Here is a 19,603-nt window from a genome sequence, read left to right on the forward strand (position 1 = left end):
AGAGTTCCAGAAAGACATCTACTTCTGCTTCATTGACTATGCAAAAGCCTTTGACTGTGTCGACCACAGCAAACTATGGCAAGTTCTTAAAGAAATGGGAGTGCCTGATCACCTCATCTGTCTCCTGAGAAATCTCTATGTGGGACAAGAAGCTACAGTTAGAACTGGATATGGAACAACTGATTGGTTCAAAATTGGGAAAGGAGTACGACAAGGCTGTATATTGTCTCCCTGGTTATTTAACTTATATGCAGAATTCATCATGCGAAAGGCTGGGCTGGATGAATCCCTAGCCGGAATTAAGATTGCTGGAAGAAATATCAACAACCTCAGATATGCAGATGACACAACCTTGATGGCAGAAAGTGAGGAGGAATTAAAGAACCTTTTATTGAGGGTAAAAGAGGAGAGCGCAAAATATGGTCTGAAGCTCAACATCAAAAAAACGAAGATCATGGCCACTGGTCCCATCACCTCCTGGCAAATAGAAGGAGAAGAAATGGAGGCAGTGAGAGATTTTACTTTCTTGGGCTCCATGATCACTGCAGATGGTGACAGCAGCCACGAAATTAAGAGACGCCTGCTTCTTGGGAGGAAAGCAATGACCAACCTAGACAGCATCTTAAAAAGTAGAGATATCACCTTGCCAACAAAGGTCCGTATAGTAAAAGCTATGGTTTTCCCAGTAGTGATGTATGGAAGTGAGAGCTGGACCATAAAGAAGGCTGATCGTCGAAGAATTGATGCTTTTGAATTATGGTGCTGGAGGAGACTCTTAAGAGTCCCATGGACTGCAAGAAGATCAAACCTATCCATTCTTAAGGAAATCAGCCCTGAGTGCTCACTGGAAGGACAGATCGTAAAGCTGAGGCTCCAGTACTTTGGCCACCTCATGAGAAGAGAAGACTCCCTGGAAAAGACCCTGATGTTGGGAAAGATGGAGGGCACAAGGAGAAGGGGACGACAGAGGACGAGATGGTTGGATAGTGTCTTCGAAGCTACAAACATGAGTCTGACTAAACTGCGGGAGGCAGTGGAAGACAGAAGTGCCTGGCGTGCTCTGGTCCATGGGGTCACGAAGAGTCGGACACGACTAAACGACTAAACAACAACAACATTTGATGATTTTGGCAATCTGTATTTGTTTATCAGTGACGTTTATTGTAAGCCACCCTGAAAGTGAAGGGCAGGCTATAAGTACAAATAATCAGCAAACAATAAATAAAAAGTTGTGGATGTTGGAGAAGGCCCAGGGCTATGAGGCTGAGGAACCTCAAGTGATCCCTGGAAATTGTGTGAGCATCTCCTCATGCGTATGATTTCTGAACTCAAATGTGAAATGACTGATCTTCTCATTAAGAAGAAAAAAAAGTAACTTGAATTTTGAAGGATGCCTTTTCCTGCATTGCTGTATTGTTTGGAAAGTGAGAATTGGAGAGTTGATCGGTCATGTTGTTGTTGTTTAGTCGTTTAGTCATGTCCGATTCTTTGTGACCCCATGGACCAGCGCACGCCAGGCACTCCTGTCTTCCACTGCCTCCCGCAGTTTGGTCAAACTCATGCTGGTAGCTTCAAGAACACTATCCAACCATCTCGTCCTCTGTCATCCCCTTCTCCTTGTGCCCTCCATCTTTCCCAACATCAGGGTCTTTTCCAGGGAGTCTTCTCTTCTCATGAGGTGGCCAAAGTATTGGAGCCTCAGCTTCAGGATCTGTCCTTCCAGTGAGCACTCAGGGCTGATTTCCTTCAGAATGGATAGGTTTGATCTTCTTGCAGTCCATGGGACTCTCAAGAGTCTCCTCCAGCACCATAATTCAAAAGCATCAATTCTTCGGCGATCAGCCTTCTTTATGGTCCATGATCTGTCATAGTCATAATAAATAACAGGATGAAAGATGAAAAAATCTTTTTAAATAATTCCAGTGGCACCTTTAAGATTAACTAAATATAAGCTTTATAGGTATGAGCTTTCGTGTGTAATACACTCTGAAGCAGAGGTCGCTTCAGCATTATAACTGTTGATGACTGTTATGGCAGTTGGTTCCACAGGGAAGGGCAAGGGATGTTTAAAGGGATGGATGACCAAAATTAGCTCTAGTATGTATAATGGGACTTGAATCCAATATCTCTATTCAGACCAGGTCTCTCCATAGTTTTTAGTTTGGTAATGAGTTGTAATTCAGCAACTTCTCTTTCAAGTTTCTCAAATTCTTTTGCAATAAGACAGCTACTTTAAGATCTTGTATAGAATGTCCTGGGAGATTGAAGTGTTCTCCTATTGGTTTCTCTGTTTTATGATTCCTGATGTCAGATTTATGCCCATTTATCCTTTGCCTAAAGTTTGTCCTGTTTGTCCAGTATAGAGTGCTGAAGGGAACTGTTGGCATTTATAATGTTGGAAGATGAACAATTAAATAGGCCAAAGATGGTATGTTTGATGTTATTGGGGCCAATAATGATGTTGTTCAGGTGTATGTGGCAGCAAAGTTGGCATCTAGTTTTATTGCAGGCTCTTGTGCCAGTGTCTATGTTAAGTCTGGTTGTTGTATTATTGTGTGTGAGGAGCTGTTTAAGATTAGGTGGCTTTCTGTAGGCAATGAAAGGTTTTCCTCCCAGAGAAATCCAGAGAGGATTGGGGAGGTTTGCCTTTAACTGCAAGCTGAATTGAATTCCTCCTCCATCCCTGGTTTTGAGTAGTGTTATGTACTGAGTTGAATAGGATCCAAAAGGCAGCAGTCTGATTGGTCCTAGAACAATAGGATTCAGAATGCAGCAGTCTGATTGGTCCTAGAACAATATTCAGAATGCAGCAGTCTGATTGGTCCACAGGAGCCACCCAATCCAGCTCCAGGTGGAAGTGAATCCGCAACCTGATTGGCCTACAGGAGAATCCTGGAATTAGCTAATCATGTGGGGCCCATTGTGTAAATAATGTATATAAAGCAGACATTCTGGGGGAACTTCCATTCCTCCTCACCACTAATAAATAAAGAATAAAGAGCATGAAATCCACTCTCGACTGAGTATATTTTAAGTAGACATGGTTATAGAATCATAGAACTGTAGAATTGGGAGGTACCCTGCAGGTAATCTAGTCAAACCCCTGTGCAATGCAGGAATCTCAACTAGATCAGTTAGGATAGCACTATTACGCTTAAAGGGATCCATGTGTATGTAACAGTGGGTTATCCTTCACTGTTCTAATTACCTATGGTTATGGAATGTGGCTGGTGAGCCGAATGGAAGCAAGCAAGCACACAATCTCCGAGCATCAAAACAGTGTTCCTCTGACTCACTAAACAATATATGATACCAGGGATAAAAAGCTACAACTGAGAGCATACTCAAAGTGAATAATGGCACAATTAAAAGTCCCTCCAGGACTGTAACTCTTTGGAAATGCAGAAGATTCACACAGTGTTTCAACCTGCATCTGCCAACACAAAGGGAAATGTTGGTGCAGACCAGCTGATGGGTGCTCTCCAGGCGAGTTAAGCCAGGCCACTTGGGCTGAAGCTGATTTCATTTCCAAGAAAGCAGTGTGACAAATACCAAGGTGTTTTCTACTTCTCTTCCATTTAGTAGGGCCGTGCACTGAGGGCCAAGCCAAACTGGGCATATGTTGAAGGCCTTGGATGAGTCAGGTCCAAACAGCCATACCTATCAACTGACCTGGGGAAAAATGGGATATCCAGCAAGACCAAGGCAGCCATTTTGGGTGTCTTGCTGTCACGTGATTTTGGGCCGAGATCGCACCCTGAAAAAGCTGTTTTTAAGGTCTAAGAACTTTTCTGGCACCCCAAAATACACACTTTTGTGTCTTCTTTGGGAAGACAGAGCAAGGACAGCATGAGGCGGTTGAGCACACCAAATTTTCACCTTGCAAAAAGCGCCATATTATCAAGACCCATTCTTTACCAGGATGAGGAACCTTTGGCCTGTGGGCCAAATTTGACCCATTGGGAGTTCTGATTTGGCTTGCAAGGCGGTTCCTCACAAACCATGCTCACCTGCCCTACACCTGATGTCATATGTAATATCAGGTGTGAGGCAGGTTCCCACAGGGTAACAGAGTAACAACTGGGAGCTTCAGTTCTGAAGGCTCCTTTGCTGTCTCAGAGCACACTCCCTTCAGTTATCATCTCATGGACAGTGGGAGCATGCTTTGCTCTGAGAGCATGAAGCACTTTGCAGGGGGAACGCTCCATTTTAGCAGCAGTTTCAATGAAAAGGTTGGCAGGTGGCATCTGATGACATGTGAACATTGAGCTCCTGGGTCAAAGATGTTCCCCATGCCTGATATAGACCAGGTGACTGAAGATTGCAGTTCTATACTTCTGATTGCAACTGGTAATTCAATTCCTTGTTGTTGTTGTTTAGTCGTTTAGTCGTGTCCGCCTCTTTGTGACGCCATGGACCAGAGCACGCCAGGTCAAATGCATGCTGGTAGCTTCGAGAACACTGTCCAGCCATCTCGTCCTCTGTCGTCCCCTTCTCCTTGTGCCCTCCATCTTTCCCAACATCAGGGTCTTTTCCAGGGAGTCTTCTCTTCTTATGAGGTGGCCAAAGTATTGGAGCCTCAGCTTCACAATCTGTCCTTCCAGTGAGCACTCAGGGCTGATTTCCTTAAGAAAGGATAGGTTTGTTCTTGCAGTCCATGGGACTCTCAAGAGTCTCCTCCAGTACCAGAATTCAAAAGCATCAATTCTTCGGCGATCAGCCTTCTTTATGGTCCAGCTCTCATTTCCATACATCACTACTGGGAAAACCACTCAACTCCTTAGATTCTAGTTAATGTGCCTTATTATTATTAAAAATAAGGCTCAGACTTTTACAGTGAGAATAAAATAAAATCTTAAAGCTGCAGCCTAAGTGAATTTACTTTTACGCAGGTCCTGTGGAACTCACTGGGATGCAGTTGTAAGTAAGAATCTTTCGAGACTGCTGGGCATTCAAATGAAAAAGTGGGAAAAACCCCTTAGAAGAGCAAGGTCTGTGGGTGTATGAGGGGGCATCAGAGGATGGCAAGAAAGTCCTTATTCAGCTTTGCCCACCTGGGGAGATTTCTTGCAACAGCTTGTTTTCTGTGCATGGAATCTAAATTGAACTTTTGTGTCAAAGGTTTTTGAAAAGCAGATTGGTGAGAAATTGAAACACTGTACAATTGGGAGCGGAGGGTAAAAGAGGAGGGAAAAAAGGAGGGGAGCTTTTAACCACGATGAGGTGGTGGATTGAAACCTACAGTGATTCTTCCTGCTGCTTTGGTTAACAGCAAGGGCTTTCATTTATTTATGTTTTGATTTTTTCCCCACTCCGCCCTCATCCTGAATGTAGCTCGCCACTTGAGATCCTGCGCTGGATCAAATCACGCAGACAACTCGTATGAAAATGCAGCCTTGCTCTTTTCTGATCTGATCTGTTTGCTGTCATAAGAACATAGAGAAATCCCTGCTGGATCAGACCAAAGGCCCATCTGTAGTCCAGCATCCCATTTTCTGCAGTGGCCAACCAGATGCTTATGGGACTGGGCTTCAGAAGCCTGCTCCTCAGATCCTGGCCATAGCATATGGCTACCAGGTCAGTTCTGTGTCCAGAGCAGCTGTCTACCAGTTCCATCTGGTACACTGGCTGAGATCCTCCTGCCTGCAAACTATATCACTAGGGTGGTACATGCTCTAGTTATCTCCCACTTGGACTACAGCAATGGGCTCTATGTGGGGTTACCTTTGCAGGTGACTCGGAAACTACAACTAATCCAGAATGTGGCAGCTAGACTGGTGACTGGAAGCAGCCACCAGGACCATACCTCACCAGTCGTAAAAGAACTACAGTGGCTCCTAGCTGACCTTTAAAGCCCTAAACAGCTCTGACCCTGTATGCCTGAAGGAGCATCTCCACCCCCATCGTTCTGCCCAGACACTGAGGTCCAGCTCTGAGGGCCTTCTGGCGGTTCCCTCACTGTGAGAAGTGAAGTTACAGGGAACCAGGCAGAGGGCCTTCTCGGTAGTGGCGCCCACCCTGTGGAACGCCCTCCCATCAGATGTCAAGGGAATAAACAACTATCTGACTTTTAAAAGACATCTGAAGGCAGCGCTGTTCAGTGTATGATGTTGTATTGGGTTTTTACTATATTTTGTTGGAAATCGTCCAGAGTGCCTGGGGCGACCTAGTCAGATGGGTGGCATATAAATTATTATTATTATTATTAGCCTTCTCCTCTGTGTCTTTCTTCAGTTCCCCTTTTTGAGCTGCCCAAGTGCTCCCTGCTTTCATTTGAGCAGAGGCATACCTTGGTATTTGGTTGATTCTTTCCAACCACAGGGGTGCTCATCACAGACTCTGGCAAAAAGCCTTGATGGCTGTCGAGGCAGTGAGTTGCAACGTGTGCTGAGTTGAACAGGTGCCAATGGAGGGTGATGCTTCAGTGAAAAGTGGTGCCTTATCATACTACAGTGGTACCTCGGGTTAAGAACTTAATTTGTTAATTTGTTAATTTGTTAATTTGTCTGTTCTTAACCTGAAACTGTTCTTAACCTGAAGCACCACTTTAGCTAATGGGGCCTCTTGCTGCTGCCGTGTCGCCAGAGCACGATTTCTGTTCTCATCCTGAAACAAAGTTCTTAACCCGAGGTGCTATTTCTGGGTTAGCGGAGTCTGTAACCTGAAGCGTATGTAACCCGAGGTACCACTGTACTCGCCTCAAACTGGTTCAGAGGACTGAGGGCAAAGGAAGCAGGAAGCAGGAAGCAGGAAGAGGAAGAGGAAGAGGAAGAAGAAGAAGAAGAAGAAGAAGAAGAAGAAGAAGAGGAGGAGGAGGAGTTTGGATTTGATATCCCGCTTTATCACTACCAGGAGTCTCAAACTGGCTAACAATCTGCTATCCCTTCCTCCCCCACAACAAACACTCTGTGAGGTGAGTGGGGCTGAGAGACTTCAAAGAAGTGTGACTAGCCCAAGGTCACCCAGCAGCTGCATGTGGAGGAGCGGAGATGCAAACCCATTTCACCAGATTACGAGTCTACCGCTCTTAACCACTACACCATGCTGGAAATAGAGGAGACACCATTATTGCTGCAGATCTTCTGTTTTGCCACAAATAGTCCTACAGCTGCATCCTGAGGTTTGTAAAGCTATTATTTCATTAGATTTCCATGTTGTGGGCAGGGCGCCTCCTTCTCGTTGTTTCTGGTACGTTGCCTAATTATCCTTTGATGGAACAGCAACAACAATGGGAGCTGTTATCTTTCATTGACCAGTTCTGTCTATTCCTCTTTACAGCAGGAGTAACCACAGCATTTTGGTGCAGCCTAATTTTTGTCTTAATGTTCTGGAGCAACCCACTTTCACAAGCAATGAATTTTGCTCTCTTTGGTAGTTTCAGGGCATCAGGTCAGAAGAATTCCATTCCTGTTATCCAGACACACAAAAGTGAGACGTCTTCATTCACAATTATCAAATGCTGCAGTGCTAATGCAAAGGCTAAACCCTGTTTCTGTAGAAGTCAATAATGTGTGTTTATTTTTTTTCATCCCCTCCCCCCATCTTCTTCTCTTATTGATGTCAGTGCAGCATTTCTGCCGGGTGATAAAAAGCAGCTGAGTCAAATCAATAACCAACAAAATGTATCACCTGATAAACAAGCAGACGTTTGTGCGGAGAGCTACTCATTGACCTCCAAGGCTGTTGCAAAACCATTGAACACCTTGTGAAAACCCCTTTAGGAAACTTTAGATAGATCGGCCATTAGCCAGGAGACTAGGGAGAGGGCAGTTCTCTGTAGAAGTTCAATTCCTGCGATGACATTGGCTGACAGAAAATAGAAACTGTGGTTTGGTGGCCCAATAGCAGTGCTTAGAGCAGGGCTGGGTGAGTCAATCTATATACAGTATGTGTCATGTTTTGGAGCAATTACCCATAATGTCTGTCCTGTATCAGTTCCACATTAGTCTGCCGTGACTGTTATGTGTGTGACAGTTCACATTTATATGCATGTTAAAATGTGCATTTTTTTTTATATACAGTGGTATTTTGGTTCTCAAACGCCTTGGTTCTCAAACAACTTGGAACTCAAACACTGCAAACCCAGAAGTGTTCTAGTTTGTGAACTTTTTTTGGAAGCTGAACGTGCTCCGTTTTGAGTGCCATGCTTCCGTTTTGAGTGTTGCGCCGAGGTCTGTCGGTTTTTGCTATTTATTTTGCGTTTTTGTTTTTGTGGCTATTTTTGTTTTGTTTTTGTGACAGTGTGGAACCCAGTTCAGCTACTAATGGATTGATTGTGTGACTGGTGTGACTGTAGTACATTGTTTATTGCTTTCATTTTATGGATCAATGGTCTCGTTAGATAGTAAAATTCATGTTATATTGCTGTTTTAGGGGTTGTTTTTAAAAGTCTGCAATGGATGAATCCATTTTGCATTGCTTTCTATGGGAGAGTGCCTTAGTTTTGGAACGCTTTGGTTTTGGCACAGACTTCCGGAACGGATTAAGTTTGAGAACTAAGGTACCACTGTATCGTATCTTCTCTAAAAACTGCAGATTTCTAAAGCTATTTTCTCTCAGAATATGCATCTTCAATGAATTTTGACACTTGTTGCCTCTAGAACCTTCTGACAACATTTAGGAGGTACAAGATGCATTGCGCCTTTTTGGGTGCTGCGATCTCTCGTGTTTTGGGACACCATGCTCTCATGCGAGAGCGCCCCCCACCCAAAATGGGATGTCCCAATTTAATCAGGACAGTTGAGGGGTATTCCATCTCCATCTTTTATTTATATCCAAAATTAATTTTCAAATCTGCGTACTTTAAGAGTATTTGTTTTGGTTAGTTTCTCTCTCTGTGTATATTTCTCAACACAACTCAATATTTCTTAAAATAAATGAAGAAAGCAAATCCATGACTTACGCTAAGAGCCTAATGTCAGATTTATTTATTCGAGGTGGCGGGCAGGATATCCCTATAACATCAATCACAGATCATTATATGACAAATCATATCATTAGGTGGAGTTCATCTGGTGACACATATCCATTGTTGGGATTGCTGGTGAGAAAAAGAAAGGAGGGAATAATCAATGTTTAGATCATAACCCTCTAATTGGTCTGCACAGATCTGAATGTTAATGAAGGCTGCAGAGAATTGTCTTGCTTCTTAGCAAATTGTAGCAATGGGTAACCCTCATCTCTATCAGCCCATCAAAACTCTCCCTAAGCCACACCCTTTATCCTCCAGGTACGCCCCTCACTGGTGCTGCCTTACATCCAGAAGGGAATATGGCTTTCGGACTTATAGAAGTTGCAAAACCCTGCCCCAGGCTTTTTCATACCTTATCCACACACTTAGGGAGCCACCATTACAATGGCAGACTCTCTTCATCTTGTGTATGCACTCATTATTCTGCTGCAGAGGATGTTTCTCTGTGTATTCCGGAACTCTTAATTTCCCACGGTTCCAGAACATATAGAGAACAGTCCTCTCTGTGTTAAGTTGCATATACTTAACAGGCAGCATTGCACATACATTGTGAAGCCTTGCAGGGGGTGTACAGCCCGCTCCCTCAAATGTGTTCATTATACATATGGGTCACACATTATTATTATTATTAAAATTAAAATTTATAAAATGCCCTATACCAGGGGTCAGCAAACTTTTTCAGCAGGGGGCTGATCCATTGTCCCTCAGACCTTGTGGGGGGGTGGACTATATCTTGAAAAAAATAATGAACAAATTCCTATGCCCTACAAATAACCCTGAGATGCATTTTAAATAAAAGCACACATTCTACTCATGTAAAAACACCAGGCAGGCCCCACAAAGAACCCAGAGATGCATTTTAAATGAAAGGACACATTCTACTCATGTAAAAACACGCTGATTGTGGTTCGAGGACCCGACCCCCGCGATGTGAAATGAATACACAAAGGACACGAGATATAAGGTTAATGGGCAAGAAAAGGCCACAACTTTATTGATTACAGCAGTGAAAAGGTATTGGCTTAGGCATTGGATGTCTAAAACGGATGGGTTTATTCACCAGTAGGTGGAGCCTGTTGATGCTCATCCAACTATAGGCTCTCCCCTGACGTCACCGAGGGTCGTGCCATGGCCTCCCGCCAAGCAGGCATCGGACGGAACACACGACCGCCGGATTCCTTTAACGGAATACCCAACATATTGAAGGCATAGGCGATGGCCACACCTAGCTCTTCTACACCACAACACATATTTCCAATGCCTAACCTACCCACCAATACCACGAAAGTTGTGACGATTGCTACGAGGTAGGCGAAAAAACCAAAAAGCCTAATGCCAAATGGAAAAATTCCTACCAGGCCCCCCGGGCAACCAGGGCGACCAACCTAAGGTCCATAGCAAGGCCAAAGAGATTTTGAGGCCCTAAGCTAAAGGGAGTGGAGGGTGGGTGACTCGCGACGGGAGAATGGTGAATGAGGCCGAGGAGGGGGCTGGCACCGCAGCATATAGTATGCTGAAGGAACGCCCCCCGGTGTCACCTGGTTGGCTGCCCACCGGCGGGGGCGGCGCCAGCCCGGTGAGGGAGGTAGGCGGGGCTCGGGCTCCCGCCCACAACCACTCCCCTCCCTTCCAGGGAGGAGAGTCTTTGTGGTTCGAGGACCCGACCCCCGCGATGTGAAATGAATACACAAAGGACACGAGATATAAGGTTAATGGGCAAGAAAAGGCCACAACTTTATTGATTACAGCAGTGAAAAGGTATTGGCTTAGGCATTGGATGTCTAAAACGGATGGGTTTATTCACCAGTAGGTGGAGCCTGTTGATGCTCATCCAACTATAGGCTCTCCCCTGACGTCACCGAGGGTCGTGCCATGGCCTCCCGCCAAGCAGGCATCGGACGGAACACACGACCGCCGGATTCCTTTAACGGAATACCCAACATATTGAAGGCATAGGCGATGGCCACACCTAGCTCTTCTACACCACAACACATATTTCCAATGCCTAACCGCCACCCGAGCCCAAGAGGCTCGCCGCCAATACCTTCACGGCTGCAACCAATCCCAAATGCTCCTGATTACGCTATCTAACCAAATGTCATTCCCCAGGTCTGATAAATGCACACCATCATTCCGGTATAAGGCTTGGTCACCAATCCGGATACGGTCATGATAAATGACTCGGCCATACATGAAGCGCACCCAACGGGCCACCGCCCGATTTACGAGTTTCCTGGTTTTTTCCATGGCCATACAGCTATGCGCACCGCGCCAAACCAGCCTCTTCAGGAAGGAAGACCAGAACACCGTAGTCCTGGGGCACAAGGCAGCAATCGCATCCAAGTCTCTCTTTATGTGCCACGACACATCCGCACTTCCTTTGTCAACCAGGTCGTTCTCCCCAAGCTGAATGATAAGGGCATCGGGGGAACCGAACGTGGCTACTTTCTGCACCAGCAAAGGCATGAGTTCCTCCCAACGCATGCCTCGTCTCGAAAACCAGGAAACTCGAACTCCCGGTGGCAAACCAAGATTAGCCTTGAGGCCGGAGCTGACCGCCCGGACGCGGGCCCAATGGACTATGCTATGGCCGCAGATCCACACACTTCTCCCGAAGACAGCTGGGAATGAAAGGAAAGAGAAAACCAGTGAGTAGGGTAGCATAGAAGAGCGCATGCTAGCGAATATAACCCTTATAAGCGTTGGATCTCCACCGGCCCATTTCCTTGATCCTGTCAGCCGGCAGACCCAACCGCGCCGCCGTTGTAGCAGCGCCAATCCTGAATGAGTGTGCAGCGTAATCCTGTGAAGGTAGACCGCAGCTGTCAATGGCTTTGCGGAGTACCCTCGTGAACTGATGCCTCAGTAAAGGAGACCCGTCCGCATGCACCAGGAGCGGACCCGGGCCGGGTGGCCTTAGGCAGAGGTATCGTCTAGTATCCTTGACCGGGCATGGGCCCCGTTGCGCAGACGCTGTCAGTTTAACCAAGACACCCCTACCGGCCTGATCCGTTTTGGATTGACGTATCCGTACCGTCATACCTGACTCGGACAACTGCACGTCTTCCATAAGGAGACCGCGCGTAGCCCCACTACCGGTAACCTCGACCACAACTTCGCCCACTCTTAATGTGCCAAAAAAGGCGATGGCATACGCCGCGGAAAAGAGGCGGGCCTCGAACTTGGTCCAACAAATTAACCTAAGCTTTGTACGGATCTGAGATAGTAACCCATAAGAGATCGGCTTACGGCCCTCGGCCCTCGGGGGTCGCAACCTGCCCCAACCCTCGACGGCCCTGCGGACCAGGAAATCACTGCACGGATCAGAGGAGAACGTGGCTTTGGCGAAGAAGCTGATGGCGGCTACATGTATCTTCAATGTTTTGGGGGCACGGCCTAAATCATCTAGATGAGAAAGGTATTGCAGCACGTCGTCAGTTGTGGGTGGCACGCTAGGTGAAATTCCCGATACCCCAGACCTGAAGCTCTGGAAGTCGCACCAGGCCTTCTTATAAGACCTGAGGGTGGAAGGTGCGACAGACGCTAATACTCCCTTGATCACTTTGCGTCTCCAATGTTCCACAGGTGCTCCGGAAAGGGTTCGGGCAACAGTTGTGCTCCAGGGGCAAGCGACCGGAAGCGGGACATCTGAAAGCGAGACAAAGCATCAGCTATATCGTTCTTAACCCCTTGAACAAATTTGGCTGAAAAAATTATGTTGTACTCAAGGCATCGGAGAACGAACGCCCGCAGAAGGGAGGAAACCCTTGCAGATCGCGAGGACTGCCTAGCCAGGATGTTCACCACCGCTTGATTGTCGGTTCTGAAGCACACCCGGCGATCTCGAAACTCCTCAGTCCAGATATGAACGGCAACTACTATCGGGAAAAACTCAAGAAAAGTGAGATCCCGGGTGATGGCCTCCCCACGCCACCCGGCTGGCCACCGTTGAGCACACCATCGACCCTTAAAGTACACGCCAAAGCCCAGGGACCCTGCTGCATCCGACTGAACCTGGAAATCCGAAGACAGGTTAAGGACATCCTGCCAAAGGGACACCCCATTGTAGTTTCCCAGAAATGATAACCAGACGTCTAAATCCGCTTTAACTGACTTGGGCAGTCGAACCCTGTGGTGCGGGTGTTTAAGCCCAACTGAAAGCTTGGCCAGTCGAGCGCAGAAGGGGCGTCCGGGGGAAACCACTCTGCAAGCGAAATTGAAGTGGCCCAGAAGGGATTGAATTTGCCTAAGGGTGATCTTCCGCAGCATAAGGGTAGTTCGGATTACCTCCGTGAGGGCGTCAATTTTATCCTTCGGGAGTCTGGATGACTGCGCGATTGTGTCTAATTCTATGCCCAGGTAAGTGAGGCATGTAGCGGGGCCTTCAGTCTTATCGGCTGCGAGGGGAACACCCAGCTCCTGGGTCAGCGCTGAGAAGGCCCCAAGCAAGGAGGCACATTCACCAGTGTTGGGCTTTCCCACGAAAAGAAAATCGTCGAGATAATGTGTGACCCCCAAGGCATTGGTCCTAAAGCGTAAGGCCCAGTCCAAAAAGGTGCTGAACGTTTCGAACGCGACGGGAGAATGGTGAATGAGGCCGAGGAGGGGGCTGGCACCGCAGCATATAGTATGCTGAAGGAACGCCCCCCGGTGTCACCTGGTTGGCTGCCCACCGGCGGGGGCGGCGCCAGCCCGGTGAGGGAGGTAGGCGGGGCTCGGGCTCCCGCCCACAACCACTCCCCTCCCTTCCAGGGAGGAGAGTCTTTCCTGGACCGTCCGCAGGCTGGATTGAGAAGGCGATTGGGCCGGATCTGGCCCCCAGGCCTTAGTTTGCCTACCCATGCCCTATACCCAGAGGTCTCAGGGTGGTTCACATATAAAAAGGGCTTGGCTCTCAAAATAAACTGTCAGGCTTCCTCTGCTCAGGAATAATGTGATTTACTTTTTTCTGTTGTAAGAGTATCTCAGACTCTGTCCCATTGGCGTCCTATGGAGATTTTTGTGTGCGCGTGTGTCAGAGCCGCCCGAGGTCCCAGCTCACAAAGGACCAACGCTGCTTCGTTGTTAAGTACAAAAGTCTTTATTGAAGTTCAGTTTCACTTCCAGAGCCGCAGCGTGCGGCTCTACGTCTCAACTCTCAGACCGCTGATGCTCCGTCTGAGTCTCCTCCCCCCAGACACCAGTTTAAGACTCTAGCCTTACTCCACCTCTTCCTCTGTTCTTTCTGCCTCTGGTTCCGCCTGTCCGTTGGGGTCTCGCCCTTTCTAGACTCTTCTGACGCTGAATCCCCCGAGCCTTCCCCCTCCCTCCGGCGGGCTTTAGGAGCTGGTTCCCCATCCGGGTCTCCTGCTGTCCCCCGCGCCTGTACATTTGAACTTGGCGCGCGTGCCCAGCCAGCAACTTTCCTCCTGACCGTTTCACTGCTGCTGTCACTGCTTCCCCCTCTGGGGGGGGGGGGCTAGCTGCAACTGACCTCCCCTCCGTTGGAGGCGTGGTCAGCCCTGACACACTTTCTCTCCCCGCTGGAGGAGACGCTGGCCCTGACACATGTGACTCTTCCCCCCCACTACGCTCTGGTGGGGAAACTGGTCCTGATCCCCCTCTGCTGCTTTGGGGTTCCCCGCTGGCTCCTTGTTTCTGGTGCGTCCCCCCTGGGACCCCCCTTGCCCTGACCGTCGGCACCCCCTTCTGGGAATCTTCCGATTCGCTCAAGAAGCTCATGGAATCTCTCGGGCCACTGTCATACTCCCCTACGCTGCCCTCGGATTCTTCCCCTTCGCTCTCCATTTCCTCTCTCCCCTGTGCTCCTGCTCCTGAGCCCCTGACAGCGTGTGAAATTTGGGGCCTGTGAAACCAGGGGCAATTTGAGGGGAAGGAGAGAAAGGATGTAAAAGGTTCGTGAGAGGCTTGCCATTATGCTGGCAGTGGTGTCAATATCCCTTAAAACGTATTTTTAGCTCTACTGTTGCAGAAGGTAGCAGTGGAACCTCTCTCCAGTGTCCACCATGCCCCTGAAAGGAAACAGTGTGAGACAGATTGCTGCCCAAGGCAAAGGACAAGATGGAGTTCCTTCCCATTCCATGTGCTGACACTGACTTGTAGTTGGATATGACATCAACACTGGCAATGGAATAGCATGCTCCACTGTATCTGAAGTTAGTTTACGAGGGGCCACGGGGATACACAGATCTATCTTCCAATAGCTAGGAGCTTCTGCAACCTGAGGCAGTTGTTTGCCTTTGCCTAATGGTAGGGCCGGCCATGCCGCATAATGCCAGGGAACAATATTACAATCAGGGTAATCTGGGGGGGAAATGTTGGGCTTCAAACACACCTTGCCCCTGCGCAAGTGTGGTTGGTGACATTAGGACATAAGTAAAAGGAAAAAAACCTGCCCCTGTCTCTACAATAGTGTTCTCCTCATGAAAGTTTCAAAGAATTTCCCCCAAATTTTCAAAAAAAACAACCCCCCAAACCCACCCTACTTAACAGCTACTCTTTACCAGCCTTTTCTCATCAGTAAAAAACATGAGTAATTGTGGCATAAGTTACCAGGGACCTCTTCAGAGGAATCAGATAAGGAGCATGTGTGATATATTACCCGTTTTGAACATTAAGGCTGGAGTGAGCTGCAAATCTTAACATGTACATAATGAACTGAACTGATATTTTTTTAACAAAAGGTATCATCTCAGAGTCATTAGGACTTAGGAAGAAAATGAGGAGCTGGTTCAATGCATGTCCATCACTTGATTTTCCGACAATTCCTGCCCATGTGGTTCCTCTTCAGGCATTTACTCGGGAGGAGAGAGGGTCAAGATTCATGAAAATATCACCTTCTTCTTTGGCAATCACTCATAGCCGAGTAAGATTGTCTTCCATAAACACAGTTTTAACAGTGAGTCCGTAAGTGACTGTGGAGGCCAATTCTGGATCCACACGTACTTCCACAGTGGGGACACTGGTTTCAGGGTGAGGGTTGATCATGGTGAGGGTTTGCCAAGGCTGCCTTCCTCTTAGCACTTTTCTCCCTTTCGCCCTGAATTCGAGCATCTTCAAAGCCCATGACACCTTTGGTAAAGGCTGTTCTCCAACTGGAGCGCTCACAGGCCAGTGTTTCCCAGTTGTCGGTGTTTATACTACATTTTTTAAGATTTGACTTGAGAGAGTCTTTGAACCTCTTTTGTTGACGACCAGCAATACGCTTTCCATTTTTAAGTTCGGAAGAGAGTAGTTGCTTTGGGAGATGAAAATATACCATGAAAGGTAAAGGACCCCTGGACGGTTAAGTCCAGTCAAAGGCGATTATGGGGTTGCGGCGCTCGTCTCACTTTCAGGCCGAGGGAGCCGGCGTTTGTTCACAGACAGTTTTCTGGGTCATGTGGCCAGCATAACTAAACCACTACTGGCACACAGAGGACCGTAACGAGTGCTAGAGTGCACGGAAACGCCGTTTACGTTCCTGTCACAGCGGTTCCTATTTATCTACTTGCACTGGCATGCTTTCGAACTGCTAGGTTGGCTGGAACTAGGGCAGAGTTCACCCTGTCACAGGGATTCAAACCGCCGACCTTCCAATCAGCAACCCCAAGAGGCTCAGTGGTTTACACCACAGCGCCTCCTGCGTCCCTACCATGAAAATATCCCACACACATGGCTATATGGGCAGAAGTCCTAATATGGGAACATAGGCATGGGCACAGCCGGTCTTCCTCTGATGTGTGTTCATTGTAATCATCATCCATTTACTGAGGTCAACACACTGAAAAATCAAGCGAGGCATCTGTAGGTGTGAACCAACTTGCGTCTACCACCCCTACCCATCGATTGCACATAGCTTTAGAGATGGGATAAGGAAGACCCCCAACTGACCTTTTGCCTCTCGTTATGCATTGCCGGTGAAGTTTCAAAGTCTGCCTGGATTCAAATGCCAGTTATTCATATTTTATCATCCCCCCCCCCTTTTTAGGTGCAGAAATGAAGAGATGCAATACGAAAAGTGTGCACAAACAGTATCTCTCCCAATATAGCCCCTGTTCATTGCAGATACTTGCATAAGTCCTTACGCAGCGATGGTGCCTCTAATTATTCCTGCAGGCGTACCTTTCTCGGTGGGCATTTCCCGTCATTACACAGTCATCTGCAGAGGTCACCATTAATCCACGAGCGAGTAAGAGAGATTCCACTTCTTTCAGAAGAGGAAATAGCACCGTCTTGGAAGCCTCCCAGGCCTCCTTCGTTCTCTGGCATTCTAGAGACTCAAAAACAAAAAAACCACATTCTAGCTGAGAGGCATTGAACATGGTGTGAATATTAATGTTCCGGCTGTGTTAGCAGAACTGTGGTCTTGGGCTAGTGCCAAATCTGAGCATCTGAGAGAAGAAGCTGTTCTAGGACCTGTTCTTATGCTACACTGGACATCATTCGCATTCCCCTCAGCAACACAGATTGATATTCAGGGATGTCAGCAAAGGCAACATCCATGATCTCAGAAGCACATGTTTGAATACCAAATCTGAATGTGCAGAATGCCTCACTCCCTTATAAATATATTTTTGCTAGTCTTTTTCAATTTCTTTCTTTCTCAATTTCTTTCTTTCTTTCTTTCTTTCTTTCTTTCTTTCTTTCTTTCTTTCTTTCCTTCCTTCCTTCCTTCCTTCCTTCCTTCCTTCCTTCCTTCCTTCCTTCCTTTTTGCTTCCCTTAGATTCCTCCCCCTACCCTGTTTTTAAGTAGAGAGTTCCAAGAACAGCTCTGATTTAGGTAACTTTTCATACCACAGATTTTGTCTCTGATCTTACATACCCTCCAACATTTCTCCACTGAAAATAGGGACGTCCCATTCCATAATGATAATTTCACTATTTATACCCCATGCATCTTACTTTGGCATTGTTATAATGAGGCTATTGTTGGAGTGCAATTGAAAACGAATGAAAATTATTATTTAAAAAATAATAATAACGAGGGGGAGAACGATGTGCTGTATGCCACCTTCAGCTCTTTGAGGAGAAAGGTGGGATATAAATGCTAATAGTAATGATGAAGATGATGACAAGCCTTGAATGATAGAATTGTAGAGTTGGAAGGGATCCCGAGAGTCATCTAGTCTAACCCCCTGCAATGCAGAAATCTTAGCTAAAGCATCCATGACAGATGGCCATCCAACCTCTGCTTTAAAAACCTCCAAGGAAGGAGAGTCCGTAACCTCTTGATGGAGTCCATTCCACTGTCGAACAGCTCTTACTGTCAGAAAGTTCTTCCTGATGTTTAGTTGGAACCTCCTTTCTTGAAACTTGAATCCATTGGTTCAGGTCCTGCCCTCCAGAGCAGGAGATACCAAGCTTGTTCCCTCTTCCATGTGTCAGCCCTTGAGATATTTGCAGATGGCTATCGTATTTCCTCTCAGTCTCCTCTTTTCCAGGCTAAGCATACTCAGCTCCCTCAACCGTTCCTCACAAGGCTTGGCTTCCAGATTCTTGATCATCTTGGTTGCCTTCCTCTGCACATGTTCTAGCTTGTCAATATCCTGCTTAGATTGTGGGGCCCAGAACAGGACACAGTACTCCAGATGTGGTCTGACCAAGGCAGAATAGAGCAGTACTTTGACTTCCCTTGATCTGGACATTACACTTCTGTTGATGCAGCTAGAATAGCATTAGCTTTTTTTTGCTGCCACATCACACTGTTGACTTGTGTTAAGCTTGTGGTCCACCAAGACCCCTAAAACCTTTTCACATGTACCACTGGCAAGCCCATCTTATATTTGTGCAGCTGGTTATTAAAGCATAACCATGTGTAAGCTGGACTAAAGGTAGATATTTCCTATATATGTACCTGGGATGGAATTCTGCCAAAGCTTAAAAGGATGGAATTGCCACCCACAGGCATAAGAATATATTTGCAAGAGGAATCCTAGAGGGACCTGTATTGCATAGTGGCGTTCTGAAGCCAACAGTGGAAAAGATGTCACAATTTATTTTTTTAACAAGACCAATGGGAATATATATATAAAATTTCCATTCTTACTAAGCAGCTCCCTTTATTTCTCTTTAATGGAAAAGCTGCCCCATGCCCTGCCAGGCTGCTTAGTGCACAATAACATTCTTTACATAGTTCACAGCTTCATGGGGGTGACTGACAGCTAGCCCAGCATGTGCAAATAGCTCTTTTGACACATCATGAAACCAAAAGTCAGCGTGACCTGAGGAAAGAGGAGAGGTGAAAAGGAGGGTGACAGCTAGGATGGCTGGCAAGGCTACCAGCAAAAACATATTTAAATAGAAAGACATCATGAATATGACAGAGGTGTATGAAAACCATGACAGGCTCGGTAAATATGAACACATTGGACAAAGGCTGTGTTCACAGGGTTTGTTGTTGTTGGTTTTTTTTGATAGATCTAAGGCCTTAACAGCCCCCTATATTAGAGACCATTTTTAAAAGTCACAGATTGCCCCAAAGAATCCTGGGAAATGAAAGCTTATTAAGAGTGATGATTAGCCAACAAAGGTCCATATAGTAAAGCTATGGTTTTCCCAGTAGTGATGTATGGAAGTGAGAGCTGGACCATAAAGAAGGCTGATCGCTGAAGAATTGATGCTTTTGAATTATGGTGCTGGAGGAGACTCTTG

At 46.8% G+C, this 19,603-nt stretch overlaps 1 long non-coding RNA gene across 1 annotated transcript; it reads right to left on the bottom strand.

Annotated features, from left to right (window-relative positions):
- Positions 1–8,898: 8,898 nt before the first annotated feature.
- Positions 8,899–9,433, bottom strand: LOC310759227. The gene is made up of 2 exons (XR_014546274.1): positions 9,324–9,433; positions 8,899–9,040 (listed from the first exon to the last, which is right to left on the bottom strand). It is a non-coding gene; the product is annotated as an uncharacterized lncRNA (long non-coding RNA).
- Positions 9,434–19,603: the final 10,170 nt, after the last annotated feature.

Source organism: Podarcis filfolensis, assembly GCF_964270895.1.
Source record: "Podarcis filfolensis genome assembly, chromosome: 3".
Lineage (NCBI taxonomy): Eukaryota > Metazoa > Chordata > Lepidosauria > Squamata > Lacertidae > Podarcis > Podarcis filfolensis.